Source organism: Ambystoma mexicanum, chromosome 5q (genome assembly GCF_040938575.1).
Source record: "Ambystoma mexicanum isolate Mex_15411 chromosome 5q, UKY_AmexF1_1, whole genome shotgun sequence".
Lineage (NCBI taxonomy): Eukaryota > Metazoa > Chordata > Amphibia > Caudata > Ambystomatidae > Ambystoma > Ambystoma mexicanum.
This window is the reverse complement of record NC_090933.1, coordinates 1305474239-1305501978: the sequence shown is the minus strand read 5'-3', so window position 1 is coordinate 1305501978 and position 27740 is coordinate 1305474239. Positions and strand designations below refer to the sequence as shown.

The window sequence follows — 27740 nt, the reverse complement described above, 5'->3', positions numbered from 1 at the left end:
GAAGAGTTAGGAAAGCCAGAGCGTGCATGGGAAAGTGTAACACAGTTTGGCAGTAATCTGGTTACCAGAGAATGGTTTAGTGCCGGGGCCACCATTGATTGTTGAAGTGGCATTTGTCTGGTTTTTCTGCTGGAACCAAACACTGTACACAATTGATGTTGCCTGCCAAAAGTCTTTTTTAAAAGGTGGCACAGCGCGTGAGCGTGCGTGTGGAGTGTGGAAACGTGCATGTGGAAAGTGCACACAGTTTGGCAGTTTGGTTGGGAGGCGAAATAAAGCTCTTTGGTTTTTTTGTATATAGCATTTTATTGTTTTTTGATACAAACATTACCAACACAAACATATTGCTTGACATTAAGCGTGCAAGTTGACAAAAAAATAAGATTACCAACCCTATGACTAAGAGCCCAGAGGGCCACCTGCAAGTCCCTTCCGACATCCACTTCCCACCCAAGGAGTGCTGCCCTATCCTCCGCCCCCACCCTCCTATTTGCCCCAGAACTTTGTCAATTTTCCCAGACACCCCTAAGCATTATACACCCACCTTTCCAGGGCCATGCCCATGTCCACCTCTGCTGCCCACCGACCAGTCTACGGAAGTTCCGGGGCCCCCCAGAGAGACACAATTACCTCTTTGCTCTGTCGCAGGACCACTGATGACAGTTTTTCATATTTAGTAAATCCCACCTACCCCCATACCGCCAACAACACACTTTGGGTGTCTAGGTTCCTCGGACCCCATTTTTGCCAACAGTCTATCAGTGCATTTACCCCAAAAGAGTTGCACCTGTGTGCACCCCCACATTATGTGAAGGAACGTACCTCTGGGCCTCCCACACTGCACACAATCATCATTCTCGACCCTTCCCCATTTATATAACATCGTGCAGGAGTTGTAGTCTCGAATCAGGGTCTTGTATTGTACAAGACGTAACTTGGCAGGCATTCCAATTTCCCTAGGGAACATTAATGCCTCCACTCACTGCTCTGGGTCCAATGCCCCCACATCACCTCCCCACCTGTCCTTGGGATGGGATAATTCCTGGGCCCCAAAAGCGTAAATCACTTGGTTGAGAGTCAAGGCGACCTTGGTGTCTTTGCAATTAGGGAGTAGGTGAGCCTTTAGAGCGGAACCCTGCGGTATCTCCTGCAGATCAGTGAACTGCGACCTTAGTGCATGTACCAACTGCATGTATCTGAAGCCATAACCTCCCGGGAGACCAAACCTCTCCTGCAATGACTCAAAAGAGAGGAGGCTACCCTCCTCCACAACATCCGCCAGGGTTCAGATCCTGAGGTTCTCCCAATTCTTGAAATGACCCCTCCTTAGGAGCTCCAGAAGATTCAAGTTGTTCCAAAGAGGCTGACTAAGGGTGGGTCTCTACTCCTACACCCTGTGCGCCTCAGCCCAACTTATTTGCACATGTCGCATTATGGGTGGGAGCACGGGCCTTCCCCTCTTCCTCCCATATAGCACTTGCATCTGGGACCTACCGCCATCCAGACCAGTTCTGCTGCAATGTGTGGTAGCCCGGAATCCCCATGCAGCCAGTAGTTCACTGCCCCCAGCTGAGCCACCGAGTAATACCCTTGCAGACACATCAGACCAATCCCCCCCCTCACACACAGATCGCTGTGTAACGATGTAAAGAGTATACTCTTTCATTGACTACATTTAAAAAGAAGATCACAGATTTCTTCCATCGAGGAAAAAGTGCAAGTTTTGGTGATCTACAGGGGACCTCCTCATTGAATCTCCCAGGTTTAAATGATATTACCCAAAGGAATTAACAATCAGGGTTGTTGCCTGACGTGGAAAATCAAGAAAGGGGATCCCTGCAAAACGTAGCCCCTGTTTTGAGGACAGAACGTCTGTTGTCCAGCCATATTTGCCTCACAACGTCCTATACGGCCTGAAACAGAGTTAGATTATCATCCACATCCTGTTCAACTGAGACATCAACTCATCTTTCTAGAATGTCAGCAAGTAAAGAAGGAATTTTACAAGATTTGAAGTCTGTTCTCAATTCCTTAGTGAAAGACTTTGAAACTATTAAGGTGGAGATCAAATCTACTACACAAATGCTTGTTGAAAATAAGATCAAACTAGCTTCGCTTGAAACCAACCTGAAAGAATAGATGAATGGGAATATTAAGGAAGAGATTCTACCATATATGCAAATGCTAGTGGAAATAAATGAAAATGTGTAATCCCTTGATAAGATACTTGAAGATTTGAAGGGCAGCCAGGAAAACAGTAATACCTCTCTGATCCAAAATGCGGAACCTCAATTAGTTCTGAAATTTGGTGCTCCACCTTCAAGAGAGATACTGGGGGAGGTTGCTAGATTGAGCAGACTTCCTTGTGTTAACGAGGAGTTCTCGATATCTCCATCAGGAGACCTGGTGAAACAGCCCTTGGAAGAAGAATAGGCCGAAGGAAAACAAGTCAAGGAAAAGGAAAATTAGGTACAGAACCTACAAAAACAAAACATCAAAAAGTTAAATGACCGAATAAGAGCTCTTCCAAAAAATGTTTTTCGTGTATTAACTATACCAGAGTCACCGGAAATAGAAAGTTCGATGAATCCCTAGATGTCGTCACGTCTCCCCTAGCGGGAACCCCTTCTCATGAGGCTGCTACCAGATAGTCTCCCTGGGGGTGGTACACAGCGGGAGGATCAGATGGGGATATTGATTGATATTGATATTTTATTTGTATCACGCTCATACACAAGTGTTTCAGAGCGCGACGAGGCAAGGGAGGGGAACAGGGGAGAACAAACAACGATATTACTAGCCCAGTGACATTGAGAACGTGCAAGTGCATGGGACAGGGAAAAAGGGGAAGTGCATGGGAGGGCGGGGGAGGTGGAAAGTGAGGAGCAGAAGGTATAAATAAATAAATAAATAATAAAAGCATAAAAACAGTGGTAGTGCAGCCAGCACGTGGCAAGTGCTATGTTTAAGGCAACAGACTGAGTGTCTGATAAGTGCATAAAAACAGGGGGGGGGGGCTGTAGGGTTACATATACAGACCCCAGTGCAAGGGATAGCAAGGAGGCAGTGCGGGTGGGTGGCAGGTTGAGCAGGTACATGGCCCCGAAAGTCAGAGGGTGACCAGGTACACGATGCCGAGACAGAACAGATCAGCAGGAGAGAGAAGGCAGAAGCAAAGAGGAAGGTCTTGAGGTGCTTCCGGAACCGGAGATGGTTCTCCTCAAGTTTCAGAGAGGCAGGGAGACTGTTCCAGGGGGAGGCCCCAGCCGAAGACAGAGATCTACCCCCAGCTCGTTTCTTAGAAAAACGACTGACCCTGAGGGAGTTGGAGGTGGAGAAGCGAAGAGCTCGGCAGGGAAGGTATTTATGGAGGAAGAGCTGAAGGTATTTTGGGCCCAGGCCCCAGAAAGCCTTATGGACAATGCAAAGGGTCTTGAATTGTATCTTTGCAGCCATTGGGAGCCATTCGAGAGATTTCAGGGCTGGAGAGATACAATCCCAGGGCTTGAGGCCAAGGACAAGTCTTGCAGTCCTGTTCTGGATAAGTTGCAAAGGGCGGAGAGTAGAAGCAGGTAGATTTAGAAAGAGGCTGTTGCAATAATCCAGCCTAGAGAGAACCAGAGCTCGAGAGACAGTGAGCTTCTGGGGGAAGGAGAGAAAAGACAGAATACCTCTGAGAGACCATCACCACTCACAACCCCGCCCTACAGAATACACCTCAATACCATAACTAACAACCCCATGTATATATGTAGGACCATAAGTTGAACACCTACTGAGATGAAGAAGAGCTTGGACTACCCAAGGGATACTTATTTGATAAGTACTTAGACAAGGAAAAGACGCAGAACTATGAAGAATGCCCCATGGAACATAGGTGAGCATTCTATTCATCCTTGGAAAAGTATTGCAACATCCGACATAAAAAGTCAAGTCATCCCTCGAGGAGCATCAAGCAGGCCAGAGGTGCTGTGCGAGAAGAGACTGCAGGCGGGTTCACCTGTGGGAGGAGGGAGACTTTACTGAACGGTCCGATGCTGTAGGGCCTACCTGAGAGCTGGCTGAAGCAGAAGTCCGGTAACATGAAGGAGGCAGAACCGCGCTGTCAGGTGAAGACCTGAGTACTGTGAAGGACCAAAGACTGCAGAGCCGCCGCAAAGCAGAGGAAGACAACAGAAGCCGCAGGAAGCCCAAAGCAGAAATCGGAAACTGAGACAGGGCGCAGCCCGCCAGAACAAGTACGGAAGTTACGAGATTTCCCGGGCAGACTGTAGGGAACATTGCAGGGTCGTGGCCAACCAGAAAAGATATATCGGAGGCAAGAATCCTCAGTACAGGGATAAGAAGAGAAGCCCATTCATAACAAGAGATACTAGGGGTAATATTGGAACCCCAGACCCAGAAAGGAGAACCCAAGAGAAAGATCAACGTCATCTTGCTCATCCCAGTGGTCAAGAAGAGACCATTAACTATCCAATAAGGGTCTGGGACCCATGTAGCTTTACAAGTCATCTTCTCCATGACAATACTTGGCAGGTTAGTGAACCAAGATGGCACAATGAAGGGAAAGAGAGTCAGAAGGACTTGGTAACTCATCTTCTTCATGACAGTACCTTTCTTCGTGACAGTACCTGGCAGGATAGTGAACCATGTCTTTCCAACGCATTCCAGAGAGACAGATACGGGTCTGGGACCCAACATAAAGGGAGTCAAGAGAAGGCAACCCTCTTCCTGGTGGCAGTATTCCGGAAGCCAGAAATTCAAATGAGCCATGCTGGGGAAATCTGTGTCAAGAAACCATACTGTTGGGAAAGCAAGAAAATGAAAAACAAAGATCACCAGGGGAAGGGAGTCATTCCCCCGGGGGACTGTGGAGTGTGAATTGACTGTGTCACCAAGATACCAGGAGAACTGAGTTCTTCCCTTGGTAGTGCTAAATCGGTTCAAAAGGGCCGAGAAGCCTGGGGAAGGGGAGTCATTCCCCGAGGTTGACAAAAAAGGCCACAATCAAGATAAGGGAGTTATTCTCTTCACCAGTAAGAAAGTTGAACACTGAAACATTAGACCCGGGGGTCATTCCCCCTGCTTTTTTATGTTCAATAGTAAAGCCAAAAGGATCAAAACCAAGAGACCAGAGGAAGGGAGCCGTTCCCCTGGCAATACCAGAACTGTGTTCAGAACAAATGGTCCAGGGGATGAGAGTCATTCCCCCTGGAGTAAAGAAACTGTGAAATTTCCGGTACACAGTGTTATAGGATTGGCAGTCCAGGGGAAGAGAGTAATTCCACCTGGTTAAGAACTTGCAATCAGAACTCTGCCATCCAGCCCAGGAGAAGGGAGTCATTCTCCTGGACCAGGAATATTGACGCAACCTTCTAATTTAGTTATAAGTGTAAGGGACAGAATTAGAGGTTTTGACACACGCCGGTGGACTCTTTAGTTTACAAGGACATTCTGACAGACCCCTTTAGTATTTTAGTTGAGGTAGGGAAATCCCTCATAGTAATATTATTAAATTACCATGCCACCTGTGTGCCAGTCTCCTCCTTCTCCACCCTTTGAAAAGGCTTGACCTAGATTCCTCACCAAAAGCGGGTGCAAGTGGTTGAGTGGTTAAGATCGCCCCTATTTATACAAACTCAAGAAAGCAAAAGAACCCATGCACAATCAATAACATGTAGGCGAAAAGAGGCCTTGTGTGGCTGATCCCACAATTGTTATTGAAAGTTAGTGCCCTTTGGAGATTGCACCAGTGGGGTCCATGCACTGGTACAAACAAACTCAATAATCCCAGATGCTGAATTAGAAGATTTTAGGGTGATGAGAGATATGCGCAAATCCCCTCATGTCTTCTTGAACGAGTTAGCAAGGCCGGATAATGGCCAAAGGCCATTCCGAGAGTCTCCAGCACAGGATGGAGATCCACTGGTTAGACAAACCATTTTAGGATGTTGTTCGTCCTTAAAATTAAATGGAACATCATTTTGGGAAGATAATACAATAGATCAAACTTGATTAATTTTAAAACCAGTGTTTGCAGCTGAAAACGAATATGATAATGAAGTCTCGGGAGGATAGCTTAGGGGCAACGTGCTCGCCTTGGAAGCAAGACAACAGGAAACAACACAGGTTCTATCCCCGTGTCCACGCTTAGAAACCTCGGAGTATTAAGCCCGTTATAAATAACCTATCATATCATATCAAGCTATCAGTCGTGGTACAATCATGGCCCATTTTGTATGATATACCAACACTAAGGAAAATCTCATAGAAAGACATAACGAAAGTTGAGCTTATCCTGGAAAATAGGCTAGGTGTGGCGATGCTACATATACCATCTCCACTGGTTAAAGAGCATCCTTTTAGATCAATAGATGAGATAAGAATGAGAGGTTATGACTTTCGTGTTTACGTTGCAAGATCACTTATTTGTTCACTGGGATCTAACCTGTCTAGAAGATTGATCATGACCAACAACAACGTGCAGATGGCGACAGTAGTTGAAGACTGGTACTGGATTACAATTTCTTCACCAACTGGAAATCCAGACCTTGGAATCAAGAGACCTGTTTTTTGACATGCTCTGTTGGAACACTCATGGTTTCTAATGTCCCTCCCAACAGAATAACTCTTTTGTCAAATCACGTGGTGCTGATTTTATTACGCTTCAAGACACCTTCTTGCAAAAACTAGAAATGGGTTGCTGTGTCCCACATGTTTTTCGGTGCGGGACACAGAAACCTATTTCTGCGAGGAGCGTACACTCACAGCGCGACTCCATGAACTGAGCGGCTAGTGTTTTCCAAAGCAAAACAGGAAAACCTGTGCACTCTCAGTGCAGCAGTGGCATGGGAGGGTGACCTCTCCAAGAACCCCACCCTACCTCAGCACGTGCCCCGGAAGTTCCACAAGCCTCTCACCTCGCATTGCCAGGTGGGATTGCGGCTTGAAAACCCTGCACCTTCTTAATTGAACCATGACTTTGACAGCTCCCTTTCTTCATAGTTATGAGTCTTTGACCTGAACCAGTTGGTGATGTCTCCTCTGTCACTTGGAAGAAGACTCAGGTAAGACACTAGAGCAGGTAAGTAGAAAATGAAGGCTTCCTTTATTGTTGCAGTAGGTGGGAAGATTGTCTGGAGTATCAGGGAGGTACATCTTCTCAGTTACTGCTCCCATGCTGCAGTCCCCAACGGCCATCTCTCTCTCCCTCTCTCTCTCTCTCTCCCTCTCCCTCTCCCTCTCCCTCTCCCTCTCCTGCTCCCTCTCCCTCTCCCTCTCCCTCTCCCTCTCCCTCTCTCTCTCCCTCTCCCTCTCCCTCTCCCCCTCCGCCTCTCTCTCTCTCTCTCTCTCTCTCTGGCCATAGGCAAGCACTGGGCGTAAGCTGTGCATGACTTGTGCTGACTCTGCCCCCAGATTCATAGCACCTATTCAGCATGACCGCACACTTTCCTTTTGGGTTTATTCAGTTGGTTAACATTGGGAATTGAACGGGTTCTAGATCCATTCACGAAAGGCACTTTAAACTTGGACGTTAAGAACGTTTGTGAACTTTTTTTTTTTTTAACAATTTGTTTTATTGACAACATACATATAGGGCTGAACGAAACGCTCCTTTCCACCAGTGAGACACAAAAAATTAAAGAAACAGGTTGTCAGTTTTTCCAATATTAACTCCCTTCCCACCACCCTCCTCCCTCCCACCCTAACCCAATGTCAACATACCAAGTTTTGAGAGTTCACGAACAATAATAGCTCTGGGGAGAACAGTTGCTTGCCAAGTACCAATTAGACGAATCACTTGACACAGTGGGTTCAGCTTGTGAATTAAACTGAAGGAAACAATCACAGTATCAAGGAAGAATGGAGATAGGCATCACGTGGAGGCAACCTAAAATACAATCTACAGGCGCATAGAAATACAATCCTCGTGGAGAAGAACTGAGGTCCATTCTTGCACAAAGTCTGTCATGGTGTCGTTAGTTATTGTGGTAAGCTTTTCATATATGAAAATCGACCTGAGCTTGCAGAGCCATTCCTCTTTGGACGGGGCCAATGCACTTTTCCACTTTTGGGCGAGCGCTAGCCTCTCCGCTCTCAACATGGCCCCAATGACCTTAGGGAACGCATTCAGTTCTGTCTCGGGTGCGGGCGTGCCCAGGAGGATTTCCAATGGCAGTAAGGTCGGGCAGAACCCCTCGATTTCCTTAATCCAGCTAAGTAGTTCCGACCAATAGACCTGAATGACTGGGCATTCCCACCACAAATGAAACCATGTGCCCCGTTGGTGACACCCTCTGGGGCAAAAGGGGGACACGTCCCTAAACATTTTGGACAGGGTGGCCGGGGGGCGGTGCCATGAATGGAGAATTTTGAAGTTATGTTCCATAGCAGCCGTATACAGAGAACCCGTGAAAATGCATTTAAAAATCGCCCTCCACGTATGATCATCCAGAGGCATGCCCAGCCTAGTTTCCCAGATCTTTTTGAAAGGTTGTCTACCCTCCAGGTCCGCTGTAATCAAGACGCCATAGAACATAGATAAGGAGCCCCTCCGCGTTGTGCTTTTGGCCAGGATAGTCTCGAAAGGGGTGAGGGGGCGTTTGAGACGATCGGCCCAGCGAGGGTGGGTCAAGATCCCCTTCAAGCGTAGGTTTTCATAGGTATTCGAAGACTGAGGGAGGGTTGTCCACCAATGCTTCGGTCAGTTTGTCATATTCTATAAAACCCTCCTCACGATACAATTGAGAGATTCTCTCCAGGCCCATGTCTGACCAAGATTGGGTGTCTCGGAATCCCTTGGAGCCCAGATCAATAGGGGGGCCCCAAAGCGAAGTCAGGGGGGATGGCCAAGGGGATAGTTGTTTCTTAGCAGCGTTAGGCTTCCAAACCACCCAGAGGGCCGCCAGGGTGGGATGAGTTCTGAGATGTGGGGGGAGAACCCTAAGGGGGGCCCACAAAAGGTCTTTTCTCAGGTGGGCATGAATGTCCTCAATATATGTCCTATATGTTCCCATGTCATCCCTCATATGTTCCAACATTACTCGGAGCTGGGCTGCTTTATATTAAAGCCTGAGGTCCGGGAGACCGAATCCACCCTCTGACTTTGGTAGGGTCAAAGTGGAAGTCTTGATTCTCGTCCTTTTGCCATTCCAGATAAATTGGAGGACCCGGGATTGGAGAACCTCAAAAAAGGCCTCGGGTATCACCACCAGGAGCGCCGCAAAGAGATAAAGGAGGCAGGGCAAAATATTAATCTTCACCGTAACCATGCGCCCTAGCCAACAGAGTGTAAGGGGAGCCCATCGTTGAAGGTCGCTACTAACCTGAGCCAATATCCCCGGGAAGTTGCATTGGTATAGTTGGGAGAGGTCTCTGGGGATGGTGGTGCCCAGGTATCTGGTGGATTCCCGCTCTATTCTTACCCCCAGTATTTCGGTGCTGCCCTCAATCTCATGTTCCCCTGGACCCATGGGCATTACGCTAGACTTGGACGTATTTACCTACAGCCCAGAGAAGGAGCCGAAGTAGTGTATGAGATCAAATAATTGTGGTAGGGAGACCCGGAGGTTGGTTAGGTAGCCAGGATATCATCTGCGAACAAGGATAGTTTAAAGTCGCAGTCGCCACACCGTATCCCTGTGATCTCTTGGTCTGTCCTGACTGCTATAGCCAGGGGTTCCATCGCCAAAGCATATAAAAGGGGAGAGAGAGGACATCCCTGTCGGGTGCCCCTGGAAAGGGAGAACGGCTCTGAGGTGCCTCCGTTGACCAATACTCTCGCTGAAGGGCCGTTGTAAAGTGCTGCGATCCACCCACAGAAGTTGTCTCCCAACCCCATCTTGCGGAGAACTCTGCCCATGTAGGGCCACTCGACACGGTCGAAGGCCTTTTCTGAGTCTAACGAAAGAAGGTAGCCTTCCACCTCTTGTTTTGAAGCTTCATGCATGAGATCGAGGGTTTTCCTAATGTTGTCTGATCCCTGGCGCCCCGTAACAAAACCCACCTGATCGCCATGTACTAGGGAAGGAAGGAGTTTCGCTAATCTATTTGCTAGGACTTTAGCTAGGATTTTAACATCAGTGTTGAGAAGGGAAATGGGGCGATATGATTGGCATTGGGCGGGATCTTTTCCTTCCTTAGGGAGCACTACAATCAAAGACGACATCATCGTGGGTGGGAGGGAGCCCTGATTCAGCGCAGCATCTTAGCCATGAATGGGGCAAGCGTGGACCTATATGTTTTATAAAACTTGACTGTGTAGCCATCGTCCCCCGGGGCTGTTCCGCTTTTCAGCGAGGATATGGTATCTATTATTTCTTGTGGGGTTATGGGCAGCTCCAATAACTCAGCTTTGTCGGGGTGGAGGCCCGGTATCGGGAGGGAGTCGAGAAAGCTGTCAACCTCGTTCCCATCACCCACGTATTCCGAGCTGTACAGCCTTTCATAATATCGCCTAAATTGTTCCGCGATTTTACTATCCCGCACTGTCGAGTCCCCCTCCGGGGTGTGGATGGAATTAACCCTGCTGCTTCTGAACTCACGGAGCCTCCAAGCCAGTATCCTATCCGCCTTTTCCCCCTTTTCCATATATTTCTGTTTTAAGAAAGAGAGTTTCTTCTCCGTCTGTCCCACAAGGAGGTCTGCTAATTTGGTTCGTAACCTCTGCAATTCCTCCCATTTCCCAGGGAACATCTGAGTTTTTAATTTCCCCCCTGGTTGTATTGCCTCTATCTTCTCCCTTAGTGATTTCTCCTCCCGGGCTCTTTCCCTCTTTTTCCCCGACTCTATCCCAATGAGGGTACCTCTGCCTCCCATACTCCCATGACCCCCACCTCACCGTTATCATTGAGGGAAAAGTAGTCCTCAATGGCCACCAGAAGGGATTGGCGGACCTCTTTGTCCTGCAGAAGAAGGTCGTTACACCTCCACCGGGAACCTACTGCTGGGGCAGGGGGGAGACCCAATCTAATCTTTACCATATCGTGGTCAGTCCAAGGGACAATCTCCACTCCCGAGTCAGTGACCTCCCTCTGAAGCGAGGTCTCAACCAAAATGTAGTCAATACGAGAGAAAGCTGCGTGAGGCCTTGAGTAAAAAGTATAGTCGGGATTCCGACCCTGCTTGCAGGTGCATGTGTCACTTAGGCCCAGTTCCCTGTTCACTTCGCGAAAAGCCACAGCAAGTCTCTCGTGAAGGCGCATGTTCGGGCAGGGTTTAGCAGATTTCCTATCCCTCTCGGGGCATAGAACCATATTAAAATCTCCCCCAACCAATAGGGTACCCTCTGAGAATGATATTATTATTTCTTTCATTCCAACCCAGAAGGCATCTTGTGCTTCATTCGGGGCATAAATACCCACCAGTGTAAACAGCCGACCCCGCACCTCCCCCTTAACCATGAGATATCATCCATCTGGATCTGATTTCAAAGCTTTAAGCACAAAATGGGCCACGGGGGATACCACCAAGGCTACTCCTCGCTTCTTTGCCTGAGAAGATGCCGTGAATACCTGATCAATAGTTTTAGCCCTGAGCTTTGGTTCCTTGCCCCGAACCCAGTGAGTTTCCTGTACAAATAAGAAGTGAAGCCGGAGCCCTGCAAATTCCCGCACCAACAACGACCTCTTTGTAGGCGAGTTGAGCCCCCGCACATTTAGCGATCCCACTATCTATTATTGGAGCAAATCATCCATTAATACACTGATAAAAGCTCGTAGCTCCCCTCAACAAACAGCAACAGTTCCTGCTCCCACAGTGCTTGTCTACCCCATTAGAGGCTTGTGAAAGCCCTGGGGGTGCGTAGTAGACCCCCAAACTTGGCATTCCATAACTTTAACCCCAACATCCCAACCCCCTTACTTTCCCCCCTCCTTCCCCCTCCCCCCTGATCGCCTGGCAGGTCGTTGGTGTCATCCTATCGCCAACCAGGCCACCATTGTCTCCCCCTCCGGGCTCATTAACTCTTGATTAACAACAACTCAAGCTCCCCCCCGCCCCCAAGGTCGTCCTTAGGTATAAACAATTGTTTCCCCCATCCACTCACGAAGTCAATTGCAGGCTTATTCATTAATCACTGCGGTCCCTTTCATGTGTCCGGGAGCCCCGGGGATGCCGGGGCCAGTCTCCTGAATTTCCTTTGGCCTCGAACCCTGCGTCTTTCCCTTGGGGCCCTGGTCCCTTTTGGGCCTGTCGGAGCTCGCTCACCCTCCTGGTCACCCAGCTCCATATTCGGACCGGCCAATAGTTCGCTTGACACTCTCTGGATGTCGTCCTCCGTCACCAGGGCATACTTGTAGCCTTCAAGCTCGAAAGAGAGTGAGAAGGGGTATCCCCACCTGTACCGGACCCCCTTGGACTGGAGCATTTTTTGTGTCAGCAGAGCGCATAGTCGGCGCCTTGCCAGTGTGAAAGCCGACAGATCCTGATAGAATGAGATCTGGGCCCCTTCCCACTCCACTGGGCCTGTCTTGCGAGCCAATTCGAGAATCTTACTTTTCTCAGCAAAATAGTGAAAGCGAACAAGAACGGACCTGGGGCCTCTGGAGGAAGCGCCCGCTCTGTGGGCCCTGTCAATAGTGAGCACATTCGTGTTGGCCCCTCCGAACAGCAGACCAACCACTGCGCTGACGGCTTTATTGATGTCCGCTTGCGTTTCACCTTCGTGCTCCGGGAAACCTAGAAACCGCAAGTTACACCGATGTTTCCTGTTCTCTAAGTCATCCAACTTCAAGGAGCATTTCTCTTCCCTCCTTTCAAGCTCCGCCAGGCGCATATTGAATTGGGTTTCGAAGATATCGTTGGAGGCAGTGTTATTCTCGAGCGCAAGAACTCTATCGTCTATTTTGTCAACTTTCTTGTCCAGGGTGTCCAGTCGCAGCGCTATATCTGCCCTGAAGCCTCTGATTTCCTCCAGGAGGGCCGCCATGCCCCTGGTGACAGTGCTGGTGTCCGCCGCTTCCTGGTGTGTCTGTGCCGCCATTTCAGGACGTACTTGGGGGCCCGGGGACGGGCGGCGAAATCTCTGTAGTGCCTCCTTCCAGCTCATAGGCCCCCCCGGACATCTCTGACTCGAGGGGTCGGCCTCCAGAAAGCGTGTGTTCAGGGGGGCCTCACCGCCGCCTTTCTCCAAGCACAGGGGGACCCGGCGGCGCCGCTCGGGGCCCTCCCCAGACGTTGCAGGGGGCTTGCGTCTGCCCCAGGGGGAGCGGGTCCAGCTACATCCAGGGTGCGCCCTGCCACCACTACCTCCCTCCGGGGAGAAGGGGGAAGGCACCAGCCAGCATCGCTCGGCCTAGTCACAGGCCGCTCTCTAGCCCGGGCTCCGCGTAGTTTCTTGTGGAGCCCGGTGCCGAAGGGGGGAGTGGTCACTCTCCCTCCAAACTTCAACGGGTCGCGGTTTCGCAGCGGCTCCACTGCGGAAGTTCAAATTTCGGGTTGATGTGCCCACCAACGTTGGCAAAGTGGGGGCATGGTTTGCTCCTCACTCCGGGGGTGTTGGGGGGGGCTCAAGACCCTCAAACGGTGCCCATCGGACGAGACGAGCTGAGATGCTTCAGCACATCTCTGCGCCCCCTGGTGGATCGTCGTTTGTGAACTTCTAAAGCTGTGACTACCCCTAAAGACCCTCTCCCACAAGCTGCTCACCTGTTATATATCTGCATTTTCTCTATGGTTGAGTCAATCGATTAACTCATGCTCTGGTGTGGATTTTATGTGGGTTCCACCCCACCCCGCCCCCAACTCATAGCCCCTAATAAAGTGTTAATCCTCTCATAAGAGGCACTGGATTTTGGGGAACATCAGCACTCTGCATATGCAGTGGATATGGCAAGTCACAGACTGAGGGCCCAGGAAAGGGACTAGAGGAGCTCTGGCAATCTTACATCAACCATCTCCAAGGGTTGCATCACAGAGCTGGGGGCTTCACCTGGTCACAAGACGCCCGCTCATCACCCCACGATCTCATATAAGTGATTGTTACAATCGTAAAGCAGGGCGAAGAGGTACAGTGGGAGTCCCGGGAGGAGGCTGGAGCAGTAGTCCAGCCCACTAAGGCATAGGCTGGAGTGGTGTCGTAAAGAAGTAATTTGCATCAGGTTACAAAAAATGTGGCTTTTCACTTATGGAAAGCCTCTCTGTTGCAAAGCACCATGGGAGATATATTAATGTTTTTGGGAGCAGAGGCCACCCCCTTCGTCTATTATTTTTAAAACTACTGTTCAGATTTACCTCAAACCAAAAAAGGAAATTGTGCCCAACTTGCTTCTTATTGGGGCCAAATGTGTCCCACAGTTCTTCCCATTATGGCTGGTTAAGAAAATACACTTTTTCTCTATGGAACAATTTATTTTTTGAATTTGTAAAGCGCACTGCAGCCCAAAGGCATCGAGGCGCTGTTGCAGGCAAGGGACGTAGTTATAGTTTCCTGGAGCTCAAGGGTTACAAGGAGCGGATAGGAAATAGTGAGCAGCATGAGAACAGTTACAAATGGACAAAACAGCAAACATCATAAACAGCACAGGAAACGCCACTTGAGATGGCCAGGCGGCTGGCCCCAGCAGGGGCGGTTTACACAAAAAAGCCAGGTTTTGATGGCCTTCCTGAAAGGTGTGTGAGACTCAATGCTCCTAATGGTTGTGGGCAGGGAGTTCCATTGAGAGGCAGCGATTACGTGGAAACTTGAGCCACCTGCGCGAGACCAGAAGATTTTGGGAACAGTGACCATATTAAAATAGGCCATTCTAGTAGGCCTGTCAGAGATGGGTTTGGTAAATCTCTGGGCAAGATGCAGGGGTGCTTTGTTGTTCAGGCCTTTGTGCGAGATGGTGAGAATTTTGAATGTGATGCGTTCCTTGACGGGAAGCCGGCGGACTTGTTGCCTAGTGGTAGAGATACGTTCCCTTTTTGATATGCCAGTGGCTGCACGGAGGGCGTTATTTTGTATGGTCTGAAGTTTCTTGATGTTTTTGCCAGAGGTGCCAGCCAGGAGGGTGATGCAGTAATCTAGCCTTTATCTAATTATAGCCCTAGCTATAGTGTGGCAGTTGTCTTTGGACAGGAAGGGTCTAGCTGCATTAATCAATTTGGCATGGTATGAGGCTGCTGATGCAATTGCATTAACTTGTCTGTTCCTGGTGAGATTCTAGTATAGGTAAACCCCTAGTGTTTTTACTGCCTGCAGCACTGGGATAGGCGTGCTGTCAATGGACAAGGAGTTGTATCTTTCGTCTAGTTTCTTTAGGCTGTGGTGATTGGCCTGTAGTTCCCAGGGGTGGAAGGGTCAAGTGATGGGGCGTACCCAGGCTTGCTTAAGATACGTTGGGACAGTCCCTGTAGAAAAGGAGGCGTTGATGAAGGCGGTCCAAGAATGGGGCCAATGATGATCACTGCGGGACAGACGTCTCCTTTAAAGTTGGTTGGCTTAATAGTTTTGAGTAGGGCAATGACTTCCAGTTCGTTCATTTTTTTTGAAGGAATATGGATGGGAGAGTCGTGAGAGGTACTGTGGTGAAAGTCATCGATATGTTTGGTCAGGGCCTGTTGATGGGCAATCATCTTGCTTTGAAGTAGGTTGAGTTTGTCCATCATGGCAGACTGGATACTATTGCACCATTCAGCATGTTTAGGAGTAGAGGGTTGAGCGGGAGCTGGTGATTCTAATTCTCTGAAAATAGAGAACATTTCTTTGGATCCTGATTTAGAGTTAGCTATTCTTGTGTTGAATGAGTTGCTTTTGGCTGTGGTGATGGCTTTTTTTAATTCTTTGGATAAGGACTTAAAAGATGCTTCAGTGGCGTGACAAGGATTGGCTACCCATGCCGTATGAGAGGCTCTTTTTCTGGAACGCATTTCTAGGAGATCAGTAAAGAACCAGGCATTAGTGTGTTTATTCCCTTTGGCTTTCCTGAGAGTCAGGGGAGCAAGGCCCTGACTGCATTGGTGATGATGGTGTTTTAGGTCGCAGCCAGGGTATCCGGGTCCTTCGAAGAGGGAGCCTGGAGGGCAGGAACATTTCCCTAGTTAGCTGTCTAGAGCTCATGCAAAAGGCTGGCTAGAGTGGTTGGACTGGCCAGGGTGGCTCTTTGTTGATGCTTAGCCAGCATGATGGTCTGACCATGGGATGGGGGGTATGGCTGAGATGTAGGGGGAGCAGTTATGATGGGCGACCCAGTCTAGGGTGCAACCTTTGCAGTGCGTGGGGAGTTTCACTGTTTGTTGGAATCCTAGGGGGATAAGGATTTGTTGAGGTGGGTGTCATGGGAGTCTGACAGATCGAGCAGGTCCAGATTGAGGTCACCTAGCAGGAGGGCTTTGGAGGTTTTCTTTAGGTTTTTGGAAATGGCGTGTAGGAGGCTGTCTTGGAAGTCTGTGGCTGGTCCTGGAGGCCGATACACTAAGTGGAAGGTGATCGTGCAGCTGGGGGAAGGTTGCATTTTTAGGGGGAGGTAATCACTGTTGGATCCCACGTCACCACCTTGCACTTTTCTGATAAGGATGGTCTCTCTTGCTATGAGAGCTACCCCTCCTCCTTTCTGAAGGGGGCGATCTTGCCTGACAATGGTGTAGCCTTGAGGGAGGGCTAGTGAAATGGCTGGCCCTGACGCTTCATGCAGCCAGGTTTCGCTGATGAATAAAAGATTGAGGTCCTGGTTAGTGATGAGGTCGTGAATGTCAAGGGCATGGGCTGAGAGTGAGCAGGCGTTGATAAGTGCGCAGTAAAGGGGTGGGGGGTTCCAGGTTTGGAGGTAACAGACAGCCCTTTTTTAGGTTTAGATGACGGGGCCACCGGCCCAGGCTCAGTAGTGGTGGCAGAGGGCTTAACAGTCAGAGGGGCAGTGGGGCAAGACATCACCGTAAGGGCCGCAGGCAGCTTTACTGGCCCACTAGTCACATTGGTGTTGGCATGGGCCACAATCATAGGCACATTAGCATTAGGCACATCGAGGGTTGGCAGGGGGCACAATCATAAGCATGTTAGCATTAGGCATATTGGTGTTGGCATGGGGCACAATCATAGGCACCTTAGCATTAGGCACATTGGTGTTGGCATGGGTCACAATCGTAGGCACACTGGTGTTAGGCGCATTGGTGGTGGCAGAGGGCACAATCATAGGCACGTTAGCATTAGGCACATTGGTGTTGGCATGGGGCACAATCATAGGCACATTAGCATTAGGCACATTGGTGTTGGCAGGGGGCACAATTATGGTAGAGGGCACAATCATAGGCACATTAGCATTAGGCACATTCGTGGTGGCAGAGGGCACAATCATAGGCACGTTTGCATTAGGCATATTGGTGGTGGCAAATGGCACAATCATGGTATGGGGCACAATCATAGGCACATTAGCATTAGGCACATTGGTGTTGGCAGAGGGCACAATCATGGCAGAGGGCACAATCATAGGCACATTAGCATTAGGCACATTGGTGGTGGCAGAGGGCACAATCATAGGCACGTTTGCATTAGGCATATTGGTGGTGGCAAAGGGCACAATCATGGTATGGGGCACAATCATAGGCACATTAGCATTAGGCACATTGGTGGTGGCAGAGGGCACAATCATATGCACGTTAGCATTAGGCATATTGGTGGTGGCAGAGGGCACAATCATGGCATGGGGCACAATCATTGTTACAAAGCACTGCCGCTTTAAGACGCAGCCCAGAAAATAGGTCACATGACTGTGTGACATGTAAGGAGGGAGGGGGGAGGAGACAGAAGTTCAGTTCGTATTATGCATGTGAATAAAGAAGACGTAGTTGTAAAGCTGGTGTGGGTCCTTCTTTTGCAGACAGGCCTCAACGGCCAACAACTGGCAACAAAGTACTTCCCTCGCGCACCAGCACCTTCCTCCTGATTACGCCGGCGATTCTGATGTGCAAAGGCCCATGGCCGATCCCGGGACCCGCTTTCTCCCCCTCCTACTGTGACCCGAAGCTGCATGGAATCCCCACCAGCCGGCGTGCAACCTGATCCTGGTCCCTGCCCCCCCTGCACGGAAGCTGCAGACACAGCTCGGACGGTGCGCAGAGGACCACGCGTCATCCCCCCCTTTCTGTGTGGCAATCCGCCAGCAGTTGGAGTGACACCACCTCCGAGGACAGAAACAGGTGGGTGCCGCCCCTCCACTACGAAGCCCGCTACATTAATCACTGCCTCGGCTCACACGCGAGGTGCGGCAACCGCCTAACAACGCTCCGCCCTTTCAGAATAAGAAAGGGCCTTACACAGCGACACGCTGCAGCAACCAAAAGACAAGTGGGTCCAGAAGAGGATAAGGGCCCGTGCAGCAATCAAAAGACACCTGGGCTCAGCAGACGACAAGGGCACATCATATAAGCTGCACACAGAGAACTAGCATGCGCGGCGAGGCCCCGGACCACCAATCAACCCGAACCCACACCTCCATAATGCATGGTGCCAGGCACACCCAAGCCAATGCCTTACAGCCCTGGGAGACGCCATCATCATGAGCTCTTCCCCTGACCAAGCAGGGCAAGCCCCACCGCCTCCAGAGCCTGCCACCAGATCAACCGCCACAGCATGGCGTATGCCTCCGCCATTCTTAATGACCACACAAGCTGACAAGGGCACCCAGTGGGTGGAATGGCTTGAGGACTTCAACAACTTTATTGCTGCCGCCGGTGAAGAGACATCCCTTCGACTGCGCAACATGTTCCTCAACACTGCTGGCACTGAAATCAAGACTCTAATTAAAACCATCCCAGCAGCGGAACACCTTGATTTCGCAACACTAATCGCAGCTCTCAACAGAAGGCTGGTTATAGAGCCCAACAGAGATTACGAGAGATATACGTTTAATCAATGCACCCAAAGAACAGATGAACCCGTTGATGAATTTATCACCAGATTACAAATAAAATGCGCCCACTGCCAGTTCTACGCATTTTCCTTAGACAAGGCCATCCGCCCACGAGTGATAGAAGGGTGTCTCTCACCTACACTGAAGAAACAACTCCTTAGGAAATCCCTCACCATCGAAGAAGTCAGCGAAATGGCCAGAATACTTGAAAGAGTAGATAGGCAAGCAACCCAGATGACCAGTAACATGACACCCAAGCAGGACAGGGGCGATGTAATAGCTGCAATCCACACCAACGCCACACGAGGAGGAGACTGGGAAAACGGACCCAACTACTTGTCGACCCCACGGATGCAACGACAATGCTACCGTTGCGGGATGGCTTTTCCCCACGCAGGCCCATGCCCCGCACTCACACAGAAATGTGGAAATTGTGGACGAGAAGGACACTTCCAGTCGGTCTGCAGAGAGGGCAGACCATTCCGCACGCCACAAACACCCTCAACACCACCATACAAGTCTTACCAGAAGCCACCACACAATCAAACGTACCAAATGCACCCCTATCAACAAGGGTCGAGAAGGTATGTAAGGGTGGTCGAGGAACTTTACCTGGATGACGAACCTCAAGAACTCGAAACACAAGACATGAACCCACAAATTTGTGACTAGTACGACAGACTGCCACCGCCCGTCACTACACCATGCCATCGTACAACCAAGACTATGAAAATGAACAATATGATCTATATTCACAAGATGAATTTGTGAACATCATCATGGATGACAAAGAAGCAAGAGAAGCACCTCGAATACCAGTCGAAATATGCGGAAAACAGTTCTGCTTCCTCATAGACTCAGAAGCCACGGTGCACATCATGGGGGAGAAAGAATTTCTCCAACTCCAGACCAAACCAACGTTTACACCAATAACCTCCAGAATCTTTCAATTGGGCACTGATAGCCCACTACATAGCATAGGATCCTTCCAGCGACGACTCATGCATCAGAGTCAAATCATGACAACGGTCATCCACGTGATCCAGAGTCCAACGAAAGCTAGATGCATATTGAGCTACAGGACCGCCTCACGCGTAGGCCTAGGACATCCATGTACAAGAGGGTGACACCTTACGATCAACGGCCCCCATACCCAATATGCAGTATAGCATCTGCAGCATGGAACACACATCACCACCAAGTCCTGTTATCACGAAAGACACCATTTTGAAGGAATTCCCACTTCTGTGCCAGGGACAGGGCAAAAAGAAGGGTCCCCCTGTCAAATTGCACATTGACCTGTCGGTCCGCCCAGTCCCGCAACATCCATGCAGGGTTGGTTTTCACCTCCAGGCGGCTGTGTCCAATGAACTCAACCAACTCCTGAAAGATGACATCATAGAGCCAACCACAGGCCTGACTCCATGGATCTCGCCACTTGTAATCGTGCCAAAAGAAGGAGGCCACCTAAGATTGTGCGTAGACATGAGGATGGCCAATACGGCCATCCAGAGAAAACGGCATCCTGGACCTAGATTAGAGGACATGATAGTCCAGCTCAATAAGGCTGTCCTCTTTTCAAAGCTCTATCTTAACCAGGTCTATCATCAGATGGTACTCCACCCTGACTCCAGAGGGATCACCACTTTTGCCACCCATGACAGACTCTTCCGGTACAAACAGATACATTTTGGTATTTTTTCAGCGGCTGAAATCTTCCATGAAGCCATTCGGCAAGTCATCCCGCCTGTGCAAGGAACACTCAATTACAGCAATGACATCCTCGTGTTCGGGAAGTCTCGCGAAGAACACGACATTGCCCTCCGTGCTGCCTGCGTGGCCGTCCAGGAAGCAGGATTGACCCTCAATGTGGAGAAATGCTGTTTCAGCAAATCCAAACTTAAATTCTTTGGCCATATATTCTCAGCCAAAGGCATGAGGCCTGACCCTCCCCCACTTCACCACCATCACTTAACTACTACGGCAACTGCTACAAAATGATGTCCCATTACTGTGGTCTGATGAATGCCAATCCGCATTCAACACCATCAAGCATGTACTAGCGGAAGCCAGAAGGCTGGCCTATTTTGACCCGGACGGCATACAGAAATTGTAGTAGACGCAAGCCCAGTGGGGCTAGGTGCCATCCTGGCAGAGACGAGCGGTGAAGATTCCAACCCAAGAAACATAGTAGCTTACGCTAGCAGAGCACTGGCCCCGCCTCAATCAGCCTACTCCCAGGCCGAGAAAGAGAGTCTGGCAGCCGTCTGGGCATGCAAACACCTCCACAACTTTGTAATTGGGAAAACGTTCACTCTCATCACGGACCACCAGGCTCTGTTGTCTCTTTTCGGACAAAGGACAAAGATGCCCCCTAGGATTGAGCGCTGGGGCATTCGGCTACAAGAGTACGACTTTGAAAATAATTTTTTTTTTTTTTTTTTAAATTTTTTTTTTTTTTTTTTATTTTATATTTTTAAAAATAACTTATCCTGGGCAGCCCAATATCTTGCAGGGTCTCCAGCATATCCTCCCGGTCACCGCCACCCGGATCCCCGTACAATTCCCTATAGTAATTCACAAATTGTTCGTTTATGCCCTCTTGGGTATCTATCTGCTTCCCATCCTCTCTAGTAATCGTCCTAATCGGGGGTCTCGGGGTTTCTTTCTTATATAGCCATGCCAGGAGACGGCCCGTTTTGTCTCCTCCCGCGTGTTGTCTCTCAATATATTTTTTATAGTTTAGGTTACAGAGCCTCCCCCAATGTTCCGTACACTGCTGTTGCAGTTTAAGCACCAGCTCGTTGTCTATGGGCTCGCTCTTCAACGCCCGTTCCAACTGGCTTTCTGCCCTCTGTAAATCAACCAGGACCCCATTCTGCAAGCCTTTCGATTTGGCAATCGCCACCCCTCGCATCACAACCTTAAAAGCCTCCCACAGAGTTCCCGCCGAATCAACGCTGCCAGTATTGGTATCGAAATAACTAGCTATTTCCTCCCGCATATCTTCCCTGAAAACCTGGTCTTTAAGCGCCTCTGCGCGCAGACGCCACGTCGGGATCCGCGCTCTGGGGCGGCCATATTGCCAACCCACCACCAATGGCGAGTGGTCCGATAGGACCCTCGCTTTATATTCCGCCCTGGACACCTCTGTCAAGACATCCGATGTGGCAAAGATATAATCAAGCCTGGTGTGCAACTGCTGCGGGGCCGAGTAGTGTGAGTACTGTCTCACATTGGGGTGCTTAGTCCTCCACACATCCTCGAGCTCGAAGTCTCGCAGCAGCGTCCGCAGCGCCCGGGCTGCCGGGGCGGGCCTAGTCACTTTATCGTCGGATCTATCCATCCCCGGCTCCAACACACAGTTAAAATCCCCTCCCCAGAACACCGCACTCCCAACACACCAGCTCAGGCTGGCACTCATAGTCCGATAGTACTCTGCCGTGCCCTGGTTCGGGGCATACGTGTTCACTACACACATCTCTTTATTCTCGATTGCCCCTCTTACCATAGCCAGGCGCCCCTCAGTATCCAAGATTTCCTGCCTCAGTTGAAACGGGACATGTGGCGCCACCCAGATCAGTACACCTCTGGCATAAGCCGAGTACGTGGATCCCACCACCGTTCCACCCCACTTTTTCTTTACCAGCTCCAGTTTATCTCGGGTCAAATGCGTTTCTTGCAACAATGCGATGTCTATCTTTTGCCTTCTCAAGTATAGCATGACTTTATTCCGTTTTAGATAGCTATTGAGACCCCTGACGTTCCATGTTAGCAATTTTAGCTCCCCCATAATTCACTGGTATCCTGCCCACTCCCCCCCAACCCACCCCGCTCATCCGTGCCGTCCAGATATCTCATCCAAAATGTACTCCCAGGGCTCGCGGTCAAACTTAAACTCCCCAACGCTATGTACACCCCAACTTTCCCCGCACCCCCCATTCCCCCCACCCGTCCCCCCAACACCCTCCCCAACTGTTGCCCAGCTCCACCTCGGGAACTCAGGCCCCCCCACATCTAGTTCTGGCTGTTACACACAGAGCCCAGTAGGGTAAAGTCGCCCTAACGGCCACTTAACTAAAAAACACTAAATGGGGGTGAATGGACTAGCCCCGAAAGGCTCCTTCGTATAACCACAGGTACGGTGCAAACAGTGCATTGATCATTCAGTTCCAGGCCCGACCTCCCCCGGCCATAACAGTAACTATATTCAAGTCCCATAGTCTTCTGGCTGCACTCTTTATCGTCGTAGCGCACTTAACTCTTATTGCCACCTTCATCAGCCTGGACCTCCGGCTCCTGGGGGCTGCCCTGCATGTCCAACCAACCCATGGCTTCCTCAGGCGACTCGAAAAACAAGGATCTGTTGTTGTGGATCACCTTCAATTTGGCCGGGTAGAGGAGCATATACTTCTTCCCCGCCTCTCTAAGTCTCCTTTTGACCGCTGCAAAGTTCATCCGACTCCTCTGCACCATCATGGTGTAGTCTGGGTAGGCCGTTATGGTGGCCTCCCCCCTCTTGATGGTTCCTCCTTTGCGAAAATGCTCCAAAATCCTCTCTCTGTCTCGGTAGTTAAGGATTTTGGCTATCATTGGCCTGGGCGGACCGCCCGGCGGAGGCCTCCTGGCCAATGCTCTATGCGCTCGCTCCACCGCAAAACCCTGCGACAGCACTCCCCCAGTGATCTCTTGGAGCAACATATTCTCAATGAAGTCCGTGGGGTTGTGACCCTCCAATCCTTCCGGGATGCCCACTACACGGATATTATTCCTCCGGGCGCGCCCTTCTGCTTCTTCGGCCCTGTTCTCCAGGTTGCGCACTTTCTGTTCCAAGACATGCAGGTCGGCCTTGTGTGAGGCGCAATCTGCCGTGTTGGCGCTCCCCTCCTTTTCCAGGCTCTCCGTGCGCTCCGACAGAGTCCTCACATCTTGTCGAAGTAGGTTCACCTCCTCCCGAACTTCTCCCACTTTGAGGTCAAGCACTGTTTTCAGGTCCGCCACCACCATTTCGAGCTTGGCTTCCCAAGCGGTTTTCAAATCCGCTTTCAATTCTGCGAGCGCAACTAACACGTCCTGATTTGGGCTAGCGGCGGCCATGCCGCCTGCAGATGGCTTCTCCTTGCTCCGAGCACTTTCTGGGCCTGGTGGTGTCTTGGTAAACTCATCCAATGTGGGTTGTTTCACTTTCTGTCTGACGGATTTATTCGCCATTCCACCACCACTGTATGTCGCGGGCCCGTACACTCCCGCCTCACCCCCACCCCGGGAGAGAGGAGCCCACCTTCCGCTCGCAATGGAGCGAGTCGCTTCTCCCGCACCAAGTGTACCTCCGCAGTCACTCCTTCCGCCACTCGACTGGGTCCCTACCAGCGAGTTCCTACACAATGTGGGCCCTCCGTCCCAAGGCTGCCGCTTGACCAGCACGCGATGCTCCGGCACCCAAGGCGGGTGGTCAGCTCGGGTGGGTCCTAGTGCCGACCACTGACCGTCACTGTCCAAAGCCCGTGATAAGTAATCGGTGCCCACCGAGACTCGCCGGTTCTCTCCCAGAGGCCATTCTCACACTTCACAGCTTACTTTGCCACCGATCACTACGAGAATGCCTCTTCATCGCCCCGCATGTATCTCCTCCGTTGTCCGGCATGGCCGCCATCTTCCCTCCGTCCGGGCCGTGACTCCCGGATCTTCGATCGCAATTTTTCTGTTGTTGCCGGGCTTACGAAGGATTCAGCTCCTCAATATTTATGCAGCATACATTCATGGACGGGTTCCTTCGTTCCTGACTCGCGAAAGTTAGTCTCAATGCACTTTTACACAGGATAAATGCAGGATCTTCAGGAGCTCTTCCAAGAGCGCGTCCTCTCACATGGCTTCCAAGCCACGCCCCCCTCCGACTTTGAAAATAATTCACCGGCCGGTAGGCGAAAACAACCCGGCAGACTACTTATCAAGGCATCCTGCTGGCAAGCCAGTCCCCAGTCCGGGAGACACGGAATATATCAGTTATGTCACATCCAACGCACTGCCCCCGGCTGTCTCACTCGAGGCCATTGCGTCAGCCTCAGCAGCGGACCCCTCCATGGCCCTAGCAATAAGCCTCACGGAAAACTACAAGTGGAAAGATTTACGCCGTGCGGTCCTCCGACATCCAGGTGTCTGCAAGGACGAGCTTGAAAGATTAGCCAAGGTGCACACCAAACTGACCGTGCAGGACAAGACTATACTCCTAAGAGGGTGTCACCTGGTCATCCCGAAGACTCTCCAATCAGGTGTCATCAAGACAGCCCATGAAGGCCATAGGTGAGCAGACAACACCAAGAGACAACTCAGATGTCACGTCTGGTTCCCGTTCCTGGACGCCATGGTGGACCGGTGGGTGAAAAACTGTGTAGCCTGCCAATGCACAGCCAGAGCAGAACCTCCAATCCCACTCCGACCGACCCAGATCCCAGAACACCCCTGGGAGCGAGTTGCCATAGACGTTTACGGGTCCCTCGAGACTGGCGAATATCTGCTACTGTTCATCGACGAACATTCCAGATTCCCGATTGTGAAGAAGGTGAAATCCACAGCGTTCGCCCACGTAGCTGCCACCTTTGATGAAGTCATAAGCGAATGGGGGATCCCAGACACCATCAAATTGGACAATAGTACACCCTTCAGTGGACATGAGTTCGGCATATTCGCAAGACACATGGGGTTCAGCCATCAAAAGATCACGCCACACTGGCCCCAAGCCAATGGGATGGCAGGAAAGTTCATGGCCTCAATTAAGAAGATACTGCAACGGGCCTGCATCGAAGGCGCAGATCCACACAAAGTACTCTGCCGAATGTTGAGAGACTACCGCAACACACCCCATGAGGCTACGAACAGAACCCCGGCTGAACTGATGATGAAATACCAGGTACGCACCAGAATTGTCAGGAACCCAACAAACCAACCCGAAAGCAGATCAGGAGGTCATAAATAGAGATGCCGAGCGAAAAGGAAAAAGCAAGAATCGAGACAGACGAAAGGAGAGGAGCTCGACCAAAGTAATTCCACATAGCTGACGAAGTTTGGGTCCAACAGAGCATGAACAAGAAAACAGACTCAAAATTTGCCTCAAAGACCCTTCAGGTGACTGCTGTCAAAGGAAAAATGGTGACAGCAGCAGATGACGAAAAGGAGATAACCAGAAACAGCTCACGGTTTAAGCATGCCAACAGAGGAGGAGAGACCGTTGCCTCATGAACTAGACCCTGAGGATCACGACGCAAGAGATGAACTATGGATGCCTCCAGAGCCCCCGGCTCTACAAGGAGTGGAACTGCCTGACAATCCCGATGGTGGCTCAAGTCGCGAGCCACTAGAGCAACTGAAAGGACTATTAAGAAACCACCAACACTGGTTGAAGAATATTGAGTTAAATGTTGAGCACAAGCAAGGACATTTGTTCGGGGGTGTTGTTACAAAGCACTGCCGCTTTAAGACGCGGCCCAGACAATAGGTCACGTGACTGTGTGACGTGTAAGGAGCGAAGGGGGAGGAGAAAGAAATTTAGTTCGTATTATGCATGTTAATAAAGAAGACATAGTTGTAAAGCTGGTGTGCGTCCTTCTTTTGCAGACAGGCCTCAACGGCCAACAATCATAGGCACATTAGCATTGGGCATATTGGTAGTGGCAGAAGGCACAATTACAGGCAGTAGCTGGGCATATCGGCAGCGTTAGTGGGCAAAGTCACAGGCATCTTAGAGATATGCACGTAGGTGTAGGCGGATTGCAGGGTTTTAGGCATCTTTAATCCAGTCCAGTGAGTATGGGCAGGGGTGGTTTTGTGAGGCGGGGTAATGCCTTTGAGTGTGATCCCTGACCAGGCCAGCCCTGCCAGGGGTACGGTGGCGTGGCAGAGCTGACTTCTGCCTTGGAATGGGGTTGCCAACCAGCTCGACTCTTCAAGTATTGTGCGTGTGCTGTGTGGTCAGAGAGCCTTGCTCTCTGGTGAGCTGGAGCCAGGGGAGCAGGGCACAGGTGGGAGTGGGCAATGAGGCCAGTAGGGCCGGGGGGGGAGACAAGGCGGGATCGAGCCAGGAGTGCAAACGGCGGATAAAAGAGACGCACACCCAGCCGCTGGTTCCTGACTTTGCTGCTTGGGCTGTAGGCGGCAAAAGGAATGCTTGTTGTGCGGGCTCTGTGCGGCTTAGCCCTCGCGGTGAGAAATGATTGCATGGTATGGGCTATGGGCTGGGGGGGGCGCCCCGCGACATCTTACTGGGCATTGTGCAGAATAGTGGCAGGAGGGGGACGCTTACCTTCCTCCATTGTCCCAGCAACAGCGCTCACAGCATGCAGCCTCCGCGCAGAGAGCTCAGGTGGCCTTTTCCCTCGGCCTTCGCTGCTCGGCTTCGATGAATGGGTGTAGGCTGAAAAACAGCATTTTTTTAAAATAACTTTCTCCTCTTTTAACAGATTGTACCCATAATTTACAATGGGGCGGTAGGGCGTGACAAACTGTTTATTTGGAAAATATCATCCAACTCTGTCCAGAGAGTCAAAGGTTATTTGCAATAGAATGTTGGGAACAATGTATGTCCACAAGCTTCACCTTTCCGCCCTACCATATGTTTGCTGGTGTTTCATTACTAGTCCAAAGCCCCATCATGTCCCCCATTCATGCTTGTCCTCATTGTATTCAACGGTTCCCTTTATATTTACAGTTACACTTTTCTGCCAACAGGTGGCTTGTTCTCACCTGTACAATATGTGTCCTGTCCAATGATTGCCCCCTATAGCTATACTGTTGCATTGCTATGTGGCACTCCTGGTAGAGGTTCCTGCCTAACTATCAAATAAATACAAATTAAATGCAAAATGCGATTGGGGGGTGGGGCTTTTACCAATTGCATCAGAAGTAGGGGAAGAGTGG

General features: G+C 50.4%; 1 protein-coding gene across 1 annotated transcript in view; it reads left to right on the top strand.

Annotated features, from left to right (window-relative positions):
- LOC138498060 (dynein regulatory complex protein 1-like) overlaps positions 1 to 27740 on the top strand; it is a 371050-nt gene that overhangs the window by 313883 nt on the left and 29427 nt on the right. The gene's annotated exons all lie outside the window — the stretch shown is intronic.